Source organism: Spermophilus citellus (genome assembly GCF_964194105.1).
Source record: "Spermophilus citellus genome assembly, chromosome: X".
Classification (NCBI taxonomy): Eukaryota; Metazoa; Chordata; class Mammalia; order Rodentia; family Sciuridae; genus Spermophilus; species Spermophilus citellus.
The window spans coordinates 42,748,936-42,773,590 of NC_138190.1; the positions used below are offsets into that span (position 1 = coordinate 42,748,936).

The 24,655-nt window shown below is 42.2% G+C and overlaps 1 long non-coding RNA gene across 2 annotated transcripts in view; it reads left to right on the plus strand.

The window, feature by feature from the left end:
* LOC308639016 overlaps positions 1-24,655 on the plus strand; it is a 46,209-nt gene that overhangs the window by 2,695 nt on the left and 18,859 nt on the right. The window lies entirely within an intron of this gene.

Genomic DNA, 24,655 nt, shown 5'->3' on the forward strand with positions numbered 1-24,655 from the left:
CAAATCTTTGGCCTTTCACACAGTTTTCCCCCACTGTTCATGTACATGACTATGTGCACTTGTGTTCAGTGTTAGAGGTACAAGTGGAATTGCTGGGGATTATTAGGGTTCTCCAGAGAACAGAATCAACAGGAGAAAGAGAACCAATATATGATTTATTATAAGGAATTGGCTCTTAACAATTATGGGAGCTGAGAAGTACCACAATCTGCCATTTTGCAGATAAGCTGCAGGCCCACAAGAGCTGGTGGTGTAGTTCTGAGAACAAGAGGGCTGATGGATAGCTCCCTGTTGAGGGCTGAAGACACTTCCCAGCTCAAGCAGTCAAGCAGCAAGCAAATTCCCCCTCCCTCCACCTTTTGTTCTATTCAAACTGTCAAAGGATTGGAAGAGGCCTTCTTACAATGGGAGAGCAATCTGCAGTCCACAATTCAAATGCTAACCTCCTTCTGAAACAGCCTGGTAGTCACACCCAGAAATAATGTTTAATCAGAGAACTCTGTGTCCCAGTCAAGTGGAAACATCAAACTATCAAAATTCACCTCTTATCCACTTGCCATTCACATGCCTCTCCTTGAATCATACTTAATCTCCAAATGAAAACAATAAAAAGGTCATCATCATTTTACCTAACATGATCCAACTATCCTGCATACAACTGAGAATGCACAAGTCCTTCCCCAGAAGAGGAGGTGAAGTCCTTGAGCGATATTTACTGTTCTTTAATATCCCACCATTTAAATATTGTAATGTAAACTTAACAAGACTTAAAGTCAACCTATCTTACATTACACACTAAGGGAATAATAGAGGTAAGAAATAAAAGACAGCTAGGCATGGTGGCACATGCCTGCAATCCAAGCAGTTCGGGAGGCCGAGGCAGGAGGATCCTGAGTTCAAAGCCAGCCTCAGCAAAATGGAGCTGCCAAACAACTCAGTGAGACCCTGTCTCTAAATAAAAAAAAAAAATACAAAATGGGGCTGGGGGTGTGGCTCAGTGGTAGAGTGCCCCTGATTTCAATCCCTGGTACCAAAGAAAAAGGAAGAAAATATATTTGCTATATATGCACAAACATATTCAGAAAAAATAAGGAGGAAATGTTTCTGACACTAATAGTCCTTAGTTCTGTAACTGGTCTTGTGGTCACAGCTGGTAGTCATAACTACCTCCTTCCACTACCCAGGCTGTATTTCTTCTCTTTTTAATTTTTTTTTTTTTTTTGTACTGGGGATTGAACCCAGGAGATTTTTATCACTGAGCTACATTCCCAGTCCTTTTTATCTTTATTTTGCTTTTTTTTTTTTTTTTTTGGTACTGGAGATTGAACCTAGGAATGCTTTACCAATGAGCTACATCCCCAGACCAACACTTTTTATTTTTTATTTTGAGACAGGGTCTAAGTTGCGGAGGCTGGCCTTGAATTTGAGATCCTCCTGCCTCAGCCTCCTGAGTGGCTGGATGGTAGGTATGCCACTGCATCCAGCCCAGTCTGCATTTCTTTCTTTTTTTTTTCCCAGCAGGCACCTCAACTGGTTATAGTTCTTCCCCTGGGCGGGGCAACTCAAATCTTCATCCCCAAAGAGTCTGGGCCATTCATAGTCCTGAGTAGATTGGGTTGTTATAGTTTTCCATTAACCTTAGACACAGGCACGAGAATATTAAGAGATGCCCCAAGAGACCTCCTATGTTCCGGACATACTTTTCCTCACCTCCACTGTGGAGTAGCAGTCCAGATCACCTTGGTGGTCAGGATGGGTCTGTCAACCCAACCAACTTTGTAACCCACTCCTTGCCTGCTGACTCAGAGGCATGAGGAGCCCAAAGTGGTCTGTTGGCAGTCTTAACTTCCAGTTCAATGGGACCATTGTTATGTCTTTGGTGGCAGGATTCCTCCCACTGGAACTAAGCTCTCTGGGCCAGCAGAATATAAAGTAGCAGCAACAGGAAGCAAACATTGCACTTAGTGGGTCACTAGAGGTAATGGTAAGTGGTATCACTTCCGTTTCCACCCCTTGATTCTTGGACTCATAAATCCTGGCTATCAGAGAACAGCATCACATATTAGATACTAATTCAGGGCATATACAACCTTCTGGGGAACATTGCCCCAGCCATTCAAGATATTGCATCCTAGCTGGCACTGTAACTGAGTTTTCTATAGGCCATTCTATAGTTCTTTCAGACTAATTGTTCTAGGATGACTAGGAACATGGTAAGATCAGTGAATTCCATGAGCAGGGGCCCATTGCCACACTTCAGTTGCTATGGAGTGAATTCCCTGATAAGTAATGCCATGTGGAACAGCATGGGAATGGCTGAGGTACTGTAAGTCCACAGATGGTAGTTTCAACAGGAGGAGTGCATACAGGGAGGGCCAATCTGTACCCAGAGTATCTGTTCCAGTAAGAACAAAACACTGTCCCCTCTGCAGTGGAAGCTGTACAATGGAATCACCCTGTCACGAGGGAGCTGACTGACCATCCTGGCAAATGGAGTAACATAAAGGACTTGGTGTTGGTCTCTGCTGTTAGCAGAATGGGCACTCAGCAGTGGTCATAGTTGGGTCAGCCTTGGAGGGTGGAAGTTCATGTTTCTGAGCCCAGGCATGTATGTGTGCATGTGCATGTGTGTGTGTGTTTGCAAATGGTTGGGAAGGAGGAGATGGGAATGGAATGGTCCACTGAGGAGAAAAAAGAGAAATAGGAATAGAAGACCATGTAACAATGTTGGAGAGAGCTAGGGAAAAAAAATGATCCACTGAATTCAGGCATGAACAGCCCCTCAGAGGTCACACCCATAGAGGTTGTGTAGAAGTGGTGGTGATGAGGGACCTAGTGGTTTGGAATCTACCATTGAGCAATCTGGTAGATACTTCTTGGATTACAAGGCTGTTGGGTGGACACACCATTTTTAAAAAAGTGTTTATTTTTTTAGCTTTTTGTTTTAGGTGGACACAATATCTTTATTTTTTTAATTTTTAAATTTTTAAATTTTTTTTTAGTTAGACACAATATCTTTATTTATTTTTATGTGGTGCTGAGGATCGAACCCAGTGCTTCACGCATGCCAGGTAAGCATGCTACCACTTGAGCCACATCCCAAACCCCAACACACCATTTTAGACAGGGGTGTGGGTAGCCCTGGAGTTGCACGGAGGCAGGTGTGAATACTTCCAAGGTTACACAGATAGGGATGTGCACTTGCACATGTGCTAACAGACTAGAATGTGAACATGGTATGAGGTAGCATACACCTCAGTGTGAACAGTCTTGGGTTACTTTTGGACCTTCCAAAAGTCACATACACTGAGGAGTGGGCACTCCTGGAATTACACACACTGGAGAATACACACTTCTGGGGTCATGCAGAATGGGATGCAGATGCTTCTAGAGGCAGATTTCTAGGGTTGACTTCTAGGGTGTAACCACTCTTACAGTCAAACTGGGATGTAGGCAGTCTTGTGGTCACAGTGATTGGGGTATATACATTCCCAGGGACAGATTTATTACAGAATTCATCTGGGGTCACAGAATGAAGAGTAGACCTTCCTGAGTCACCCAGACTGGCTAGTGGGTGCTCTTTAGGGCACACATACCAAGTGTGGCTTTCTAGGTGTTGAAGAGTTGGTAATATAGACACCCTTTCATACAGATTGGAGAACCCTGGTATGTGTCAGATTGGAACGTGGGCATCCCTGATCTGAGATAGACTGGGAGGTGGCACTCTTGGGCTCAGACAGCCCAAGAAGTGATAAATGAGAAGTCACACAGAGTGCTGGTAGACAGAACTGGGTCACAAAGTTGGGGGATTAGACATCCATGGAGTTACTTAGACTGCAGTATGGACAGGCTTAGAGTCACATACACCCACAGTCCAAGGGCCACCCACACTGAAGAGTAGACACACTTAGGGTCACACACAAGAGGGTTTGGGACACTCATAATGTTAAACACATTGGGCAGTGGCTACTCCTAAGATCACACACTGTGGATGGGCCCTCCTGATGTCACACAGATTGGGGTAGGGATACTTCTGGGGTAAAAAGTACTGAGGTGGGACCAGTCCTGTGGTATGTTATGGACACTCTTGTGATTTCAGTGTTAGGGGTATGGACATACCTGTGGCCAAAGAGAGAATGAGCTGGGTGTGGTAGCACTCATTTATAATCCCAGAGACTCAGGAAACTAAAGCAGGAGGATTGCAAGTTCAGGGCCAACCTCAGCATCTTAGCAAGACCCTCATAAATTTAGCAAAAACCTGTTTCAAAATAAAAAAAATAACAAGGGCTGGGATATAAGTCAGTGGTAAAGTGCTCCTGAGTTTAATCCTTGGTATAAATAAATAAATAGGGGAAAGAGAGAAAGAGAGAGGATGATGGGGGCACCTCTGAGGTCAGAGACTGAGGTGTGGATAATTCTATGTTTACATGTGAATTTTTGGATGCTTCTCAGCATACATACCTGGGAGGGGACACTACTAAAATCACAGTGACTGTGAAGATCCAGAGGCAATTTGACTTGGATTTCCCTCTACCCATCAAGGACAAGGATTTTTTCCTCCCTGGAGAATCAAGATCATTTTTGTTGTCCTGGAAGAGGTCACTCGGAGGGTGTACAAGGGACTCTGGGGCAGAGCAGAGGGCCATTTCTGGGCCTTACATAGTGGTTTCCAGCCTCAGCTCTGTTGCTGCTGTCATGCTCATGCCAAGTACCCTTGAACAGATCCCTGGTCCTCTCTGTGTCTCAGTTTCCCCATTTGGTCAGTGAAGGAATTAGACAAGATGGTCACTGCTGGACTTCATAACCCTAAATTGGTATGTGGGCTCACAGAGGACAGAAGATAAAGGTAAATTTGACATTCCTGGGGCTTTAGGAGCCCTATGAAGTCAGGTGACAGTGTGTGTGTGTGTGTGTGTGTGTGTGTGTGTGTGTGTGTGTGTGGTGTGTGTGTGTATGTGGTGTGTGTGTGTGTGAAGGTGGCAGAGAAAGACAAGAGGAATGTGTGTTTACCAGGGGAGCTAGAGCTGGCTTCAGGGCTCACACCCTGATTGTAGTCACTCAGAGGCTCCATGCCTTATCTGCCTTGGAGTCCTAGGAGAGAGTGACCTTCCACTTTCCCTCTGTCCAATGTTTCACTGCTACCTACAGGTGGAGTACAGAATCAACCTTGCTCTTCCAGTCCTGAGGCCATAGGGTTTGTGTCTCCGTCATTCCTACAAGAAAAAAACCAAAGTTATGTGGATGGCCTTGTCTCTCTGTACTCCTTCCCCACTTCCTGCTTGCCTTTCTTACTTTACTATTTTATTATTATTATTATTTTGAGACAGGTTCTCGCTGTCTAGGCAAGTTTTGAACTCCTGGGCTCAAATGATCTTCCTAACTTAGTCTCCTGAGTAGCCACTGAGCACAACTTCCTTTTATATTATTATTATGTTTATATTATTTATTATAATTATTTGTTGAACACCTACTGTGTCTCTGTCTTGGTGTCAAATGCCACATCAAAGCATCAGAAAGATTCTCTCTTAGTTCCACAGGCCAGAAGTCCAAAGGCAAGGCGTTGGCAGGGCTGCACTCCCACAGGCTCTAGGGTATAATCTGTCTCCTGCCTCTTCTAGTTTCCAGTGGCTGTCAGCTTTTCTTGGCTAGTGACCTTATTATTCCAATCTCTGCCTTTATGGTCATATCAGCTCCTTGTGTGTGTGTGTGTGTGTGTGTTTTCCAATATTTTGTCTGTACAATCTCCTTCTGCTTTCATCTTATAAGAAAACTTGTGGGGTCTGGGGTATGGCTCAGTGGTAGAGTGCTTGTGTAGGCCCTGAATTATATCTCCAGCACACACACAAAAAAATGCTTATGATCACATTTAGTGCCCAGCCAGATAATCTCTCCAGATCTTAAACTTTTTGACCATGAAATGTCACATTCACAATTCCAAGAGTTAGAAGTGTGTGTGTGTGTGTGTGTGTGTGTGTGTGTGTTGCTGGGACCTAGGTGGCCAGCATTCCCTTCTCAGGAAGAAGAGCAGTCTTTCGACCACAGTTCACTACTAACATGAGTCAACATGGGGTGGTGGTAAAAACCTGGCCTTTAAGTGGGTCACATTGGCACATGCCTGTAATCTCAGCTACTTGAGAGGCTGACGCAGGAGGATTGCAAATTCAAGGCCAGCCCTGGCAACTTAGTCAGAACTTGTTTCAAAATAAAAAAATAAAAAGACTAGAAATGGAGCTGAGTAGTATGCTACTTGTAGATTTGATCTCTAATACTGCATCACAAACAAACAAACTAACAAGAACCTGGCCTCTAGGATCAGGGGGCTTGGTGTTGAATCAGCCCTGTTACTTACTGGCTGTTTGGCCTTGAGCAAGTTTTACCTAGCCTCTCTGAAGTGCCCTGTGTCCTCCACTCAACATAGATGCAGGTGCAGGTGCATTGCAAAAGGTAGCCATGATGAGCACAAAAGACATCCCACAAGCCTCTTGGTCATAGAACCTTGGTCTTCCATGTCAGTGCCTGCCAGCCTGAATCCCATCTCCTCTTTTTTGAGCTCATCTATTGTGTTAATTATTGGTCAAGCTTGTTCCAGTTGCTGGTTCAGACAAAAGGATATTTTCTGATAAATGTTTGTTATAACATTTTTTAAACTTAGAGAATCATGAAGGTTTTATTTTTTTGTTTGTTTGTTTTTTCCAGCACTGGTTGGAACTCGGGCCTGTGTATATTAGGCAAGTGCTCCACCACTGAGTTACACCACCAGCCCAACTTAGAGAATTATGAAAGTTTAAACATAGAGGATGTTGTCAGAAAAACTTTCAGGGGAGTTTAGTAGTCTCTATGTTAGGTACAACAATGTCCCCACCCCAGAACCTGTGAATATGTTATATTCTGTGGCAAGGGGGATTTAATATTGCACATGGAATTAAATTGATAATCAGTTGACCTTAAAATAGGAAGGTTATGCTGGATCATCTAGTGGGTCTGATATAATCACAGAATTCCTTAAAATAAAGGGCCAGGCATGGTGGCACATGCCTGTAATCCCAGCAACTGACGCAGGAGGATAGCAAGTTGCCAAATCTGGGCAATTTAGCCAGAACCTGGCTCAAAATAAAATTTGAAAAAGGGGGCCTGGATGTAGCTCAGGGGTAGTATACTTGCCTAGCATGTTCCAGGTCCTGGATTCAGTCCCCAGCAACACACACAAATACCCCCCCCCCACTCCCCCACACAAAGTAAAAGAGGCAGAGGGTGTTATGCCAGATTCGTGGGACCCCAATAGACCTCCAGGAGCCGAATTCGATGCAATCATATAAGAGTCTTTATTGCAAGCTCGAGCCTGGACTCACAACCGTTTCTGACCTAGTGGTCCCAGGGAGTGAGTCCTGGTCCTTTGTTCAGTGAGATTTTTTAGGTTTTGGGGGGATATTCTATGCATCACAACATCAGACAGCAAATCATTCCATACTGTGGGAAGATCAAACAACAACCCTTTTTAAAAAAAATATTTATTTTAGTTGTTGTTGGACACAATACCTTTATTTTATTTATTTTTATGTGGTGCTGAGGATCGAACCCAGGGCCTCACATGTACTAGGCAAACACTCTACCACTGAGCCACAACCCCAGTCCCCAAACAGCTCTTAACATTGATTAGCACATTCAATGGTGGGAACAAGTTGGGTAGGGGTGATTGGTTAGTACAAGAGGGGGATTCATTTGAACTGATTGGTTTAGGCCACGAGGGGTGTACATGCTAAACTACATGGTTTCCCAACATGTTATCAACCACCATAAACTACTTGGGGGTCATCTGGCATTCCAGGTATTTTCCCTGTCTCATGCTGATTGGTGGTTTCTAGGGGGTTGCTATGGGTCCTCACCTAGCCTGACTGAGTCAGGGACACCTGGCATCACAGATCTCTCCTGTTATTTGCAGACAAACAACTCAGCAGGGTGGGTATGTGCTTAGAAGTTATTTATTCATTTTTAAAAATGGAGTCACATCAATTTCTCAAGGGCAGAAGAAATGCAATGTAAGAAAAGCTTAACTGCAGTTGCTAGCTTTGATGGTGAGGGAAGGGGTCATGAGCCAAGGAATGGAGGGGGGAACCTCTTGAATCTGAAAAAGGCCAAGAGACTGATTCTCTCTCAAACCCATTAGAAGGGAACATAACCCTGCTTACCCCCATATCAGCCTTCTAACCTCTAGAAAGGTGTGATAGAAAAATTATGCTGTTTTGAGTCACTAAGTTTGGTAATTTGTTACAGCAGCAATAGGAAACTGATACAATGTCCATTTGTTTTTCTTAATCCCTTTGAAGAAGAATGTAGTACCTTTTACTTAAGCTAAATAGTATGTACAGTCAGTATGGTCATTTCTGTAAATTGCTTTTGTTTCTGTTTCTCTGACTTTCAGTCTAAAGAGTGGTCTCACCTTCTATCTGTGTCTAAGGAGACAGAGTGGCATGAGTGATGGCTATTTATTGGCAGTGGGATTTAGAGTGTTTTTTTTCCCCCTGTAATGCTGGGAATCAAACCTAAGGCCTCACATATGCTACGCAAGCATTCCACCACCGAGCTATATCCCCAGCCCTAGAGTGATTTTTTTTTGTTTTCATCTTTTTTGTTTTTTCTGCATTTTTTGCACTTTTCATAATAAACAGCATTATTAAATTTTTTTACCAAAGTGAGGTCATGGCTATGCATTTACATTGCCAAAACTTGTACTGATTCCCATGATGGTCATTTACTGGACATCCTGTCCTTCGGTGAGGTCTCCCAAGAGCAAGCTACTACAGCCCAGACCCACCTACTTTCTTCTCTTCCTCCATCTTTGGTACATATAAAAATTCATCTCTGGCTGTTATGGATTGAATTGTAACCTTTTCAAAAACATATGTTGACAACCTAAACCCCAATATATTAGAATATGGCTGTATTTGGAGACAGGGCCTTTATTTTATTTTTAAAAAATATTTATTTTTCAATTGTAGTTGGACACAGTATCTTTATTTTATTTATTTATTTTTATGTGGTGCTGAGGATTGAACCCAGGGCCTCGCACGTGCTAGGCAAGTGCTCTACCACTGAGCCACAACCCCAGCCGGAGACAGGGCCTTTAAAGAGGTAGTTATGTAAAAATGAGGCTGGTAGAGTGTGCTTTACTGCAATCTGTCATATTCTAATAACAACTTTTATGTGTCTATCTATCTATCTATCTATCTATCTATCTATCTATCTATCTATCTATCTATCTATTTTTGCAGGACTTAGAATGGAACCCAGGGCCTTGTGCCTGCTAAGCAAGCACTCTACCACCGAGCTACATCCCCAGAATAGACAATAATTTTCAAATGTGTTATATTCGGAGAAAGATGATTTAATTCCCCAAAGATATTTCATTTTCAAGGCTGTGAGTCTCCCAAAACTGTGACCCTCTGACAAATCACAGTGGTCTTTAAGACTCCCCATCAGACTGAAGGAAAAAAAGGCTCATGGGATTCACATGACAGTCAAAGACTCAACAGCTAGAATATGAATCTCCAGACTCCACACCTGACCATGGCATAGAAGCAGCACCGAGATCAAGAAGATATGGGAAAGAGGCCAGGAATTTCATCTTCCTATCTTGACATAGTCTATCAAATCAGTTTTCTTCTGGAAACATCACACTTGAGTTTGGCCCTGATCTCTAAGATGACCCTATATTATGATTCATACTTTTATACTTATATATTTATATTTATGTATGTTTATTCATACTTTTATAAGTAACAAAAAGCACAGTAGACATTAATTTAAAAGTTATTAATGTGGGGCTGGGGTTGTAGCTCAGTGGCAGAGCGCTTGGCTGGCATATGTGAGGCACTAGGTTCAATCCTCAGCACCACCTAAAAGTAAATTAATAAAATGAAGATATTTAAAAATTTTTAAAGTTGCTAATGTTGCCTGGGTGTATTGGCACAGGCTTATAATTTCAGCTACTCAGGAGGCTGAGGTAGAGGATCACAAACTTGAGACCAACTCAGAAATAAAGCAAGACCCTTGGCAACTTAGGGAAACATTGTCTCAAAAAATAAAAAGACTAAGGGTGTAGCCCAGTAGTTAAGTGTCCCTGGGTTCAATTTATAAAAATAAATAAATAAATAAATAAATGCATTTAACTTAAAGAGGGTCAGGCATGTGGCTCAGTGGCAGAATGCTTATCTAAAATGTGCACGGTCCAAGACCAGGGTTCAGTACAAGAAACCAAAAAGAAAAAAAAATTGCTAATGTTAGTTTCATGACTAAAACCAAACTGAATCATTCCTCTCCATTAATTCAAATATTTTTGGAAAGAGACAGATTTTTAAGTTTTTAATTGATGCATAATATTTGTACATATTTATGTGGCCCAATGTGATATTACACACACACACACACACACACACACACACACACACATATATATAATGTGCAAATATCAAATCATGGCAGTCAGCACTTCTCTATCACCTCACATTTCAAACATTTATAATCTCTTATGGTGAGAAGGTTGTTTTTTTTTTTTTTTTTTTTTTCATTTGCAGTACTAGAGGTGGAACCCAGGGGCACTCTACCACTGGGCTACATGCCACATCTTTTTTTTTACTTTGAGATAGGTCTCTCCACATTTCCCAGGCTGGCCTGGAACCTACTATCCTCCTGCCTCAACCTCCCAAGTCCCTGGGGTTATGAATGTGTAGCACCATTTATATAATAGATTTATTTTAGTTGTTGATGGACCTTTATTTTATTTATTTATATGTGGTGCTGAGAATCGAACCCAGTGCTTTACACATGCCAGGCAAGTGCACTACCACTGAGCCCCAGCCCCTTAATTGTTCTTTTAAACTTTTTTTTTTTTTTTTTTTTTTTTGTGTGTGTGTGTGTGTGTGTATGTGGTGCTGGGAATTGAACCCAGGGCCTTGTGCATGTGAGACTAGCACCCTACCAACTGAGCTATATCCTCAGCCCTAAACTTTTTTTATAAATATATTTTTAGTTGTAGATGGACACAATACCTTTATTTTATTTATTTATTTTTATGTGGTACTGAAGATCGAATCCAGTGCCTCACACATGCTAGGCAAGTGTTCTACCACTGAACTACAGTTCCAGCCCTAATAGATTTAAAAAAAATAATTTAGGGCTGGGGGTATAGCTCAGTGATAGAGTGTATGAGGACCTGGGTTCAATTCCCAGTACTAAAGAACTAATATTTATTTTTTTTTGACACTGGGGATTGAACCCAGGGGCACTTAACCACTGAGCCACATTCCTAGCCCTTTTTTGTATTTTATTTAGAGACAGAGTCTCGCTGAGCTGCTTAGGGCTTTGCTATGATGCTGAGGCTGGTTTTAAACTCACAATTTTCCTGCCTCAGCCTTCTGAGCCACTGGGATTACAGGCATGCACCACCATGCCTGGCTAATATTTTATGTTTGATAACATGTATTGTTTAATGAGGTATTATTCACAGGAACTAATATATAGAGTGAATCTAGGTGCTCAAAAATAGATAAATGGATCAAAAAAAGTGTGGTATATGTAAGCACAAAATAATGGCTTCAGACCTCAACAGATTCAGGGAAGCCATTTATTGTTCTTGGAGGGCTCAAGGTATCATAGGGACTCATTTTCTGGTTGTGAAAATGGCCATCAGTTACAGAGAGGATTTTGGTTTTATAGGGTATAATTAGGGTGGTTTCATCATTGTAACTTGTGGGTGTGCCATTCAGATAGTCAGGGGCTAGTTAAGTAGGTTAAAACTTTTAACTCAGGAGGGCAGCTGTAAAAGATTGAAACTCATTGTTACTTGGAGAGATAGGAGTCCAGATTGTGAGGTATGGGCATTTTTTTTCTGGAATTTATTATCTCCCAGAGTTTCAGTATTCGCCTCCTTCCTTCAGGGCCCATTGTAATCAGGAAAGGATTTACTGGAAGGTTAATGCTGGGCTAGTTTCTCCTCCCTCCCCCAGAGCTGCATTGTGTCTCTGCTTTTCCATGGGGGCTGTTTTGTAGGTTTGTTATTTTTCATAACTCTATAGTATATATATACACAATGGAGTATTGTTCCGAGTTACAGAATTCAATCCTGTCTTTTGCAAAATGGATAGAATTGGAGAACATTATGTTAAGTGAAATAAGCCAGATACAAAAAGACAAGTATTGAATGCTGTCTTTCATACATGGAGGCTTGATTTGATTAACGGATGTTTATTTAGATATTCCTATTATGGCCCAGGTGTTTTGTTTTGTTTTGTTTTGTTTTGTTTTTTTTTTTTGTATTGGGGATTGAACTCAGGAGCATTCTACTACTGAGTTACATCTTTAACCCCCTTTAAAAAATATTTTTTAGATGTTGATGGACCTTTATTTTATTCATTTATTTATATGTGGTGATGAGAATCGAACCCAGGGCCTCACACATGCTAGGCAAGTGCTCTACCATTAAGCCAACCTTTTTTTAAATTTTATTTTCAGATAGGATCTTGCTAAGTTGCTTAGAGCCTTGCTAAATTGCTCAGGCTGGCCTCAAACTTCCAATCTGCCTGCTTCAGCTTCCCAAACCACTGGGATTCCCAGACTCATCTTTTTTTTTTTTTTTTTTTTTTTTTTTTTTTTTTTTTTTTTTTAATCAGGGTCTTGCTAAGCCTCTCAGGCTGGCCTTGGAATTTCTGATCCTCCTGTCTCAGCTTCCTGAATTGCTGGGATCATACAGGCATGTGCCACCTCACCTGGCTATGACTCGGTTTTGTGTTTTTTTTTTTTTTTTTTGTACCAGGGAGTGAATTTAGGGGCACTTGACCACTGAGCCACATCCCCAGCCCTATTTTGTATTTTACTTAGAGACAGGGTCTCACTGAGTTGCTTAACACCTCTCTTTTGCTGAGGCTGGCTTTGAATCTGTAATCCTCCTGTCTCCACCTCCTGAGCTGCTGGGATTACAGGCATGTGCCATTGCACCCAGCTCAGTTTTTAAATGAGGATTTAAACCATCAATACTATCATTAAGGGTTTCATTTGTGTTCAGAAAATATTCACCAAATGTACCCAGTCTGTACAGGGAGTTGGGGGGCACGCATGGCCTTGGGCATTGGAGAGTGGCTTGGTGAGGGCAGACGCCTTAGAGAAGGAACCCAGGATTTGCCTGCAAGTCATTGCTCCATGTAGGGCATGAAGAATGTGGAATGAAGTGCCAACTCCCTAGCTGGTATAAAGAAATATGTGCCCACATTTTGAAACAGACTGAAATTAAAGATAACCTTCTGATAAACTTTACCGTAAAGGTTGAGGGCTCCCCTTCCCCACCCTGCCCTCTGGGCCCCCACCTGGCTGGAGCCAAGGAATAGAAGAGTGGAGATTGCCCTCAGCCCCAGCTGTCTATATCGGCACATGTATATTTTCTGCCTTTTATCTCATTTTGCTGCCTCTTTTAAAAGTTCTTCTCTCCCCAGAGCCTCCAAATGATGGCCGTTTTGAAACAAAATTTCTTCTATTTTGCTTCATTGGTTTTAAAAAAGACCTATTTTGCCAGGTATGGTGGCGCATGCCTGTAATCCCAGCGGTTCAGGAGGCTTGAGGCAGGAGGATCAAGAGTTCAAAGCCAGCCTTAGCAAAAGTGAGGCACTAAGCAACTCAGTGAGACCCTGTCTCTAAATAAAATATAAAATAGGGGTAGGGATGTGGCTCAGTCAGTGGTCGAGTGCCCCTGAGTTCAATCTTCCCTACCAAACAACAAAGACCTATTTTCCTGCCAATTTGAATCTGAATACATGTGGAATAACCAGCAGGGTGGCTGGTTTAAAAAAATAAAATAAATAAATAAATAAATAATAAAAAATCTAAGCCCAGAGACTGGGAGTGTAGCTTAGTGATAGGGTGCTTGCCTAGCACACACAAGGGCCTAGTTCCATCCTCAGAAACCCCCCCCCCCATACACACACATCTAAGCACAGCACCCCAGACTTCACCTGTAATCTCAGCTACTGGAGAGGTGAGGAAGAAGGATCATTTAGCCTAGGAGTTTGGGGCCTGCCTGGGCAACACAGGGATCCCTTGTCTCAAATGAAATGTAAAATGTGTGTGTTTAAAATGATACAACTGCTTTGGAAACCATTTGGAATGATTTAATAATGTTTAAAGATCTGTATCCCCAGTGTTTTAGTCCATTTTTATTGTATTGTAATAATACAATACCACAGACTAGGTAATTATAAAGAAAAGAGGCTTGCTGGGGATATGGTTCAGTTGGTAGAGTGTTTGTCTCGAATGCACAAAGCCCTGGGTTCAATCCCCAGCACCACACACACACAAAAGAGGCTTATTTAGGCTTGTGGTTCTGGTCTGCCATCAAGGGGCTGCACCTGGTGATGACCTTCTCGGTGGCAGGGTTCTGAGGTGGGTGAGGCAGGACATTATATGGTGAGAGACAAGAGGTGAGTGACTGGTACATAGAGATCACATGGTGAGAGAGGAAGAAAAAGACTGGGCAGGGCCCTGGCTCACTCTTTTTTGTTCAGTTCTAGGAATGGAGATGGAACCCAGGGCCTTGCTCATGATAGGCAAGCCCTCTACCACCTAACTACACCCCTCATTCTTTCTCTTTTATAAAAACACATGGTCATGGGAAATAATTGAGTCCTGGGAGACCTAACCCTCTCCCTGAGACCAGCATTAATCTTTTCAAGACAAGTCACTTTCTGCTAGCCCTGTTTCTTAAAGGTCCCACTCCTTTTTTTTGTGGTGCTGGGGATTGAACCCAGGGCCTTGTGCATGCAAGCCAAGCACTTTGCTAACTGAACTATATTCCCAACCCTGGTCCCACTCCTTTTCAATACCATTTCATTGGGCACCAAACTTCCAGCACATGAATCTTTAGGGCACAAATCATATCCAAACCATAGCACCTGTTGATGTAGAAATTCTACTCTAAGCAAACAGATAAGCAAATTGTGCAATTGTTAACTGATGTAGGCCAGAAGAGGCAGGACACCCAAGAATTTCTCAGGAAGCAGGTTTATTGGCTGCAGGGTCCAGAGGGGCTATCACCTAATTCTTTGAACTTAATACCCAGTGAGAGGAAGGGTTTCAAGTTTTCAATGTCAAGTACTTTTTGTCTCACTTTTTTTTAGATCAGTCAGAGGTTTTACAAGTTTTATCACAAAAGCAGAAGTAACATCATCAAGTCTGTGGCCAAACTTAACTTTTGCAAGACTGAGCAACTTAGTCCTCACAAAAAATAGGAAGTCCTATCCCATGAGTATTTTGCAGAATTTTTTTGCTGATATTCTGTTATGAAGCTTTCTGACAAGAAGAGGAACTTATGTTACAAATATGGTGGGGGTTTCTGCTTAATTATGGTAAGGGTCTTTTGGTTGGGGTCTCCTCTGCTTCACTAATTAAATAACAATGAGAATGAATAGCTACATACAACATATATCCATCTCATAGACATAATGTTGAAGAAAGGAACAAGACAAAAATATACAATATATGAGTTCAGTTATATACTGTTCAAAACAGGCATTGCTGGGAGGTTGGGGTATAGCTTAGTGGTAGAGCACTTGCCTAGCATGTGTGAGGCCCTGGGTTCCATCCCCAGTACTGCAAAAAATACACACACACCCCACACACATACACATTTATTGAATGGGTAAATGAAAAATAAAATTAAAAACTCACTCTCTGGTCCCTCACAGAGGAACTTTGCTGATGTTTCTGCTCTATTTTTCTTTCTTTTTTTTTTTAATTTTAAATTATAGATGGATGCAATATCTTTATTTTATTTATTTATTTTTATGTGGTGCATGAGAATTGAACCCAGTGCCTCACATATGCTAGGCAAGCACTCTACCACTGAGCCACAGCCCAGCCTTCTGCTCTATTTCTTGAGCTGACAGGTAGTTTTGTTGGTGTTTGCTTATACTGTAGTACACGAAACACATATTTTTGTGGTTCTGGGGAATTGAACCCAAGGCTTTATACATGCTAGGCAAGCACTCTACAATGGAGCTATATTCCCAGCCCTGAAACACACCTTTTTTTTGGGGGGGAGGGGGTACCAGGTATGGAACCCAGAGGTGCTTTACCACTGAGTCACATCCCCTGCTCTTTTAAAAATTTGGGACAATGGGCTGGGTTGTGGCTCAGTGATGGAGTGTTTGCCTAGCATGTGTGAGGCACTGGGTTCGATTCTCAGCACCGCATATAAATAAATAAATAAATAAATGTTGATCAACATCTAAAATAATTTTTAAAAAAATCTGAGACAAGGTCTCCCTAAATTGCCGAGGCTGGCCTTGAACTTTCGATCTTCCTGCCTTAGTCTATGGAGTTGCTGGGATTATAGGTGTCTACCACGGCACCCAGCTCCACTTTTGTGTGTGTGTAGTGTCTGGACCCAAGTTAAGATTTGGACCACTTCTATGGTCTTTCCTATTGGTTGGCCAAGGGAAGACCAAAAGGGTTGAGGATTTAAAGTATTTATTTATTTACTTAATTTTTGAGATGCTGAGGCTCAAACCTGTGCATGTTAGGCAGGTTCTGTACCACTGAGCTATGTCCCCAGACCTAAAAGATTTATTTTTCATATTGAAGATGGGAAAAGACTGTTTTGTGACCAAAATCTCAATTGGTTAACAAGTAACTAACTACAATTAACTGGCAATAACTTCAGATCCATACACATGCTCTGAAAAGTCAGTCAATTAACAATAGCCTCATTCCAGTCACTACTTCAAAGAGTTAGCAAATCAATCATAGCTCCAAGCTGCAGAAAGTCACTAGATAAGTGGTAACAGATTTGAACAGACTCATTAAGAAGAGGATGCCCGGGCTGGGGCTGGAGCTCAGCAGTAGAGCACTTGACTAGCATGTGTGAGGCCCTGGGTTTGATCCTTAGCACCACATAAAAATAAAATAAAGATTATTGTGTCCGTCTACAATTAAAACAAATATTTAGAAAAAAAAGAGAAGAGGGTGCCCAAAAGTCTAATAAATATGAAAGATGTTCAATTTCTTAATTTATGGGAGAAACAAGTTAAAATCACAATGAGGACCATCACAATGTGTCAACTTGAGTGGATTAAGGGATGCCTAAATAGCTGAGAAAACATTTCTGTGTTTCTGGGAGTGTCTGGGAGGGTGTTTCCAGAAAAGATTAGCACTTGAACCAGTAGACTGACTAAAGATAAGAAGATCCACCCTTATCAGTGTGGGAAGGCACTATTCCATCTGTTGGAGGGCCATCCAAATAGAACTAAAAGGCAGAGGACTGGTGAATCCTTTTTCTCTATTCTGAAGTAGGGATATTTATCTTCTCCTGCCTTGGGACACAGAAGTTTCTGGTTCTTGGGCCTTTGGGCTAGGGGCTTACACTAGTCCCCCTCTCCCCAAGTTCTCAAGCCTTCAGCATGGGAAGAGAATTATACTATTAATTCCTCTAGTTCCCCAATTTACAGAAAGTAGATTGTGGGACTGGTGTAAGCCCAGTCCCACAATCTACTTTCGATCCTGCAATTGAATGAGCCAGTTATGAGTTTCCTCTTAACTCTATCTACCTGCCTACCTATCACCATTACTGGTTCTATTTCCCTGAGAACCCAGCTAATACAATCACATAATATTGGATTGGTAAACTTTTTTTTTGGGGGGGGGGTACCAGGGATTGAACCCAGAGTCACTTAACTACTGGGTCATGGAGCCACAACCCCAGCCCATTTTATATTTATTTTGAGTTGGTCTTGCTAAGTTGCTTAGGGTCTTGTTAAATTGCTGAGGCTGGTTTTGAACCTCAGCCTCCCAAGCTGCTGGGATTATAGGTGTGGGCCAACGTGCCTGGCTGGTTAACTTTTTTAAAAAGTATAATTTTCATACACAGATACTATGTCTAGTTTAGACAATTTTATCATAATTTTTAATAATATAATAAATAAGAAATGTAATGTCTTTGTCCTGGTAGGGATTATGTTTTTCCTCTAATGCTGGGGAATGAACTTGGAACCTTGTGCATGCTAGGCAAACACTCTACTATTGAGCTTTACCCCCAGCCCCAGGACTACTTTCTTTTTTATTTCAATCTCTCTCTCTCTCTCTCTCTCTCTCTCTCTCTCTCTCTCTCTCTCTCTCTCTCTCTTCTCTCTAATATTGGACATTGAACCCTGATGTACTTTACCACTGAGCCACTTCCCCAGCGCCCCCCCACCTTTTTTAAAATTTTGAGACAGGGTCTTGCTAAATTGCTGAGGCTGGCCTCCAAATTGCAATTCTCCTGCTAGGATTACAGGTATGGGCCACTGTGCCCAGCTAGGATTACTTTCTTTTTTCTTTAATTTATTTATGGTGCTGGGGATTGAACCCAGGGCTTTGTGTGTGGTGTGAGGCAAGCACTCTACCAACTGAGCTATATCCCCAGTCCTGAATTACTTTCTTAATGGTGATATCCTTCATTTATTTGGGGTCTATTTCCAAATTTACTTATGGGAATGTGTTACAAGTTATGACATCTTTGTTCTCTAGCGGGACTGTATCTCCGGGTATGTGATGTCTGAAATGTTTTAGAGGTCTGCATCTAGTGTATAGTCTATGAGGTGTTGGATAGCTCTGTTCAGAGTTACTGTTTCATATTCTGAGTCTCAGTGTGCTTGTTTTCCTAGCTCATGTGGATTCTGAGCTCCAAGATGGAAGGTATTTGAGTAATTTTGGTTGTTTCCAAGTGTGAAGTTTCTGATCTTCGTGGTGGTCTCAATTCTAGGGAGTGTTGTGTCTAATATATTCTGGGTGTTTCCAGGTAGCAAGATTCCTGAGTTGTATCAGTGTCTCTTCTCCAAGGTGTAAGGTGTGTGTGTTCTTTTTTTTTTTTTTTTCTGGTACAGGGGATTTAACGCAGGGGTCCTTAGCCACTGAGCCACCTCCTCAGTAGCTTATTATTATTATTATTATTATTATTATTTTAATTTTCGTGAGACATGATCTCATGACGTTGCTTAGGGCCTTGCTAAGTTGCTGAGTTTGGCTTTGAGCTAGAGATCCTCTTGTCTCAGCCTCCTGAGTCACTGGGATTACAGGCACTTGCCACTATACCTGGTGTCTGTGTTCTTGACTATAAAGTCTCTTGGGGGTTTGCTTCTATGTTCTGAAGTCTTAAATCTATTTATGAGTCTGTGTGCTGACTTGTGAGTTCTCTGAAATGGTTCTGTGTGTATGTGGAGGAGGGGTATCCAGGACTTTCCATGTGCCAGGGAAGTGGTTTACCACTGAGCCACATCTCTAACCCTCTGAAATGTTGTTTCTTTTTTTCAATTTTAATTTAATTTGATTAATTTTTTGTCACCAGGGATTGAACCCAGGGGCACTTTACCACTGAGTAACATCCCCATCCATCCATTTTATTTATTTATTTATGTATTTATGTATTTATTTATTTGAGACAGGGTCTCTGTAATTTGCTGGGGGCCTCACTAAGTTGCTGAGGCTGGCCTCAAACTTGTGATCCTCCTGCCTTGGTCTCCCAAGTTGCTGGGATTACAGGCATGAACCACTGCACCCAGCCCTCTGAAATATTTTGAAATCTATGTCCAAGATATGTGGTCCCTATCTTGTAAGATCTGCATCTCAGGTTTTGTGGTGTCTATAATGTATGGGGGCCTTTGTTACAGGGTGTTAAGTCTCAAAGCTGTTTGGGAATCTTTCTTTGAGGGTTTGAGGTTTCTGGAATTTTTAAAAAAGTCTTTTAAAAGTGTTCCTGGGGGCATTATAGAAGTGTTTATGATTTGGACCATGAAGTTTGGACTCTCTGAGCTATGATGTTAAGATCTCAGAACACTTTGCAGGCCTGGTTCGCATGTTATGAGGTTTTTAAGCATTTTTCCCACTTGCTTTCCCCCCATTAACAGCTTGTCTTTTAGGCAGAACCTCTAGCCAGTAACCTCAAGTGTCACCTGCATTCTGTTTGTGTCCAGGTGTCTGAATTTTTTTGGAGTTTGTCAAGTGTATGAGGTGTGTTCAGATTTTCTACCTATATTCCAGGTGGTGAGGTCTCTGAGCTGTTTTAGGGTCTATATCTAGGGCATGAAGTATGTGAGTTGTCTGGAGTCAGTATCCCAGTGTCGAAGTTCCCTGAGGTGTCAAGGACTCTGTGGTTTCTGAAATTTTGGCAGGAGTTTGTTACCAGAGGATGAGGTATATAAAATGTTTTGGTATCTATGTTTCATTATGAGAGTTATCTGAGCTTTTTGCCAATTTTTGGCCAGAGTATGAGGTATCTATGCTGTTTTGTGGTCTGTGTCCACAGTGTGAGATCCCTGAACCATTTTTGACTCTGTGACATGGTGTGAGGTCTCCGACTTCTCTCATACTCAGTGTGCAATGATGTGAAGTGTCTGAGCCATCTGCAGTATGTTTACAGAGCTGAAGTCTCATTTATTTCTACAGTCAACTGGAGCTTCATGGTATAACATGCATTACCTTTATCCTTCCCCCACTTGTTGACCATTCCTCCCATTCTTTACAGTGCTAGGATGTAACCCAGTGCCTTGCACACACTAGGCAAGGACAAGCACAGACCTGTGCATGTGTGTAACTACTTCCTTAGAACACATTTAGAAGGGGAATTGTCAAGCCAAAGGAGTTATTATTCAATGAACCTCCTTTGGAGCACCTGCACACAGTAGGGGTGCTGGGGAGACACTGAGTAACTTAGAAATTCACATATCCCTTCCTTGGCATTGCTGACATTCCACTGGGGGGTGTCAGTTTTTTTATTTTGATAAATGCGCCACACAAATGCACACTTTATCAGTGGTCTCAGGGGCTCTGAGGCGAGGGGTTGGGATTCTGTTTTTTTTTTTTCTCTTCTTAAGGACAACATGGTGTGGGACTGGGACAGTCCATGGGGGATTATGGGGGACAGGAACGAAACGTGGGTGGGGGCCCGGCACACTGGCAGTTCAGGAAGCTAAGGCAGGAGGATGGTGGCTTCAAAGCCAGCTTCAGCAATGGTGGGGTGCTAAGTAACTCAGTGAGAGCCTGTCTCTACAATAAAATACAGAATAGGGCTGGGGATATGGCTCAGGTGTGTAGTGCCCCTGAGTTCAATCCCCTGTAGAAACAGATAAATAAATAAATAAATAAATAAATAAATAAATAAATAAACAAACAAACAAACGTGGGCGGGGATGAGGAAGGCGTCAAAGGGTCTATTTAGTTGTGTTGAGATGAACTGAAAACTGAATGATTCATGCTACACTGACATAACAGCCATCTCTAGGTTGGATACACAAGGAAGCGTGAGTGGGGGTAATCTTTTTAAAAATATATATGATTATTTAATCATTCTTAGCTACTTTTATTATTAGTTAAGAACCTGGAATTTATCAGGCACTCAATAATTGCTGGTGCTGTTCCTTTAGGGAATAGAAGTGTTAAAAAACGAGCCAGTGCTGCTCAGGAACACACTACGGTGAGACACGGAAATGGAACAGTCCACTCTGAGAGGTACCACAGGAGAGGGGTCGCGTATTTTGGAAGATACCATTGTATGTGTGGAGACATGAAAGGGCTCCATATTCCCTCAATGAAACGACCCAAGACGAGGAGAAAATGGCGCTTGGGAGACCCATTCTGGTCCCGAACAAACCTCACCTACGACCTAAAGCTTCAACCTGACTGACAGCTACTACCGCCACGGTTTTACAATCACCCCTCCCACCCTCTGCCCCCGGTTGGCTCTACAGAGACTTGAATCAAAATTGCGGTTGGGGGGAACCGGAAGGGTGCACACAGGTGATTGGCTCCAGGAGGAGTAAGGCGGGATCAGAGCCCTTCTGAGCTTCAATTGGTAACCGCGAGATTCCTACACAAAGCTCTTCCAGGGTACCGAGGTTTACCGGAATCACTTAGGGGAAGCTCCCCCACCCCACCCCCGGCTCAGTTGCTTCTTTTCAGCGCAGGCGCTCTGGCGCCGGTTGGTATTCAAATTGCCAAGGCAGGGGTTTGGTTATTGGAGACGTAGGTTCGAATCCCGACTAAGAACTTCAGATTGCAAACCTATAAAAGAAGCTGGCATTATTGGCTTGTACTCAAGGCCTGGTACAGTGTGTTTCGGGCGATACTTTTTATTCTCTTATTTTTTTATGTTTTATGTTTAGTTTTTATTTATTGATTTTTTTTTTTTTTTGCAGTCCTGGGGATTGAACCCAGGAGCACTCTACCACTGATTTACACCCCTATCTCTTTTTATTTTTAATTTTGAGACAGGGTCTCACTAAGTTGTCCAAGCTAGCCTTGAACTTGAGATCCTTCTACCTCAGCCTCCCCAATAGCTGGGATTACAGTTCTTTTTTTTTTTTTTTTTAAACAACACTTACTGCATCTTCTTATAGTGATTTTAGGAGCCTCTCACTTTTTAAAAAAATGTAATTTCCATTGTGGGACAATTTTATTGGCAAGTCTTTTTTTTTTTTCTTTACATTTTTTTAGTTGTAGTTGGATACAGTATCTTTATTTATTTTTATGTGGTGCTGAGGATCAAACCCAGTGCCTCACACATGCAAGGCAGGCGCTTCACCACTGAGCTACAACCCCAGCCCCAGGACCTACTCAATTTTCACAGCAGCATTAAGAAGTACTCTTCTTCAGCCCCTGGCATCTGTTTTTAGGCTACTTGTAGGTCTGAGTTCAGCAAATAAGGTTCAAGGCAATTTCATGCTCCTCCTCTGGGCCAGCCCCTCTCCCCTAGGAGAGGAGGATGTGTAGGTTTCTTACCCCCTCTGAACCAGGCCAGACTAGGGTATGTGGAGTTTTGTGTGGAGGAAGGAGGAGTATGGTGATTGGGTGGGTCATAAATTGTTGAGAGCCACAGCCAAGTGGGATGGCGCCTGGCATTTTGCCAGAAGGAGTGGTTGAGAAGTAATGCCAGCGAGCCATTAAGATGATGATAATTAAGTTAAGCTGTGTATAATTATTAAGATAATGACTGATTGCTGCAACTGGATGATGCTAAATTGAAACAAGCTGTGTATTCAGTTGTGTATGTAGACCTCTGCTGTCCGGCAGTGGGGTGGCTCCTGCTGCCTTGGGTGCCCACTACTTTTGAGTTCTCGCGGAGTTTCCGTGGAGTTATAGAGAGTTCCTGTGGGGTTCTGGCAATAAAGTAGTTCCTGTTTGAAACTACAAGTGGCTCGTGACCTCCTGGTTATTTTGTGCCCAGCCAGACTGCGGCAATGAATGACTTTTTTTTTTCTTTGTGGTACTGGGGATTGAACCCAGAGGCACTTTACCACTGAGCTATATCCCCAGCCCTTTCTATATTTTTCTTTTGAGATAAGGTCACACTAATTTGCCTAGGGACTTACTTAGTTGCCTAGGCTGGCCTCAAACTTGTGATCTTCCTGTGACAGCCTTTCGAGTTGCTGGGATTATGTGCATGCACCACAGCACCTGGCTGGAGCTTGCTTATTTATTTATTTAGTTAGTTATTTTGAGACAGGATCTTGCTAAATTTTCAAGGCTGGCCTTGAACTTGAAATCCTCTTGCTTCAGTTTCTTGAGTAGCTGGAATTACAGGCCTGCACTACTGGGCCTGGCTATAACTGCACTGCTTATTCCCCAAGATGCTAAGGGTCAAACCCAGGGCCTTGTGCATGTCAGGCGAGCATTCTATCACTGACCTACATACCAGCCCAACTTCACTGAGCTATATCTGCAGCATTTTTAATATACTTTTTAAAAGGCTTTTTCTGACATTCTTGGTGGTCAGGGTGTTTCCAGGCAGTAAGGTCCCTGAGTTGTATCAATGTCTCTTCTCTGAGTTGTGAGATGTCCGTGGGTTTTTTTCCTGGTAATGAGGACTGAACCCAGGGGTGCATAGACACTGAGCCATATCCCCAGCCCTTCTTTTTTTTTTTTTTTTTAAATTTTGAGACATGGTCTCACTGAGTTGTTCAGGGTCTCACTAAATTGCTGAGGCTGACTTTGAATTTGTGATCCTTCTGCCTCAGCCTCAAAAGCTGCTGAGATTATAGGCATGCACCACCAACACCACCAGCCCAACATTTTAATGAAGGGATTGTGGGCATCAGGCAGGGGAGGTGTTTGGCTGAGTGCAGGTAAAGTAAGAGGAAAGTGACGCTCAAGTCGGCTCAATATAAGGATGTGAATTCTCAGATTTGTTTTAGAATCTCACTTCAGAATATAACATCTGTAAACAGGCTGTGAAGTCTGTTAGCTGTTTGGAGATCCTATGTCTCAGGATTTTAGGTGTTTGAGAAGTTTGTGGGCTCCTTCCCTGGGATGTGAAATTTCTAAGCCATTTGGAAGCTCTTTGCCCCAAGATGTGCAAACATTTCTTTTCTTAAAATTCATTTTATTTTTTTCAGGTTTTAAAACTTTTTATTTGCATTTTTAAAAATTGTGCATTCCAATAAATAAAATCATTTGAACCAAAAAAAAAATGGCACTCTGATTAAATTGCATTTTAGAGCCTGCAGGTCACCTTGAAACAGCTTGGATCTTACTCTAGATTTCACCATCCTCCCACCCAATATCTTCCTTCACCAATATGCAAGTTCTTTTCTTTCTCTGCCAGCCAGACAGGCAGATGGGAGAGGCAGGCCTGGCCTTCATTGTCAGT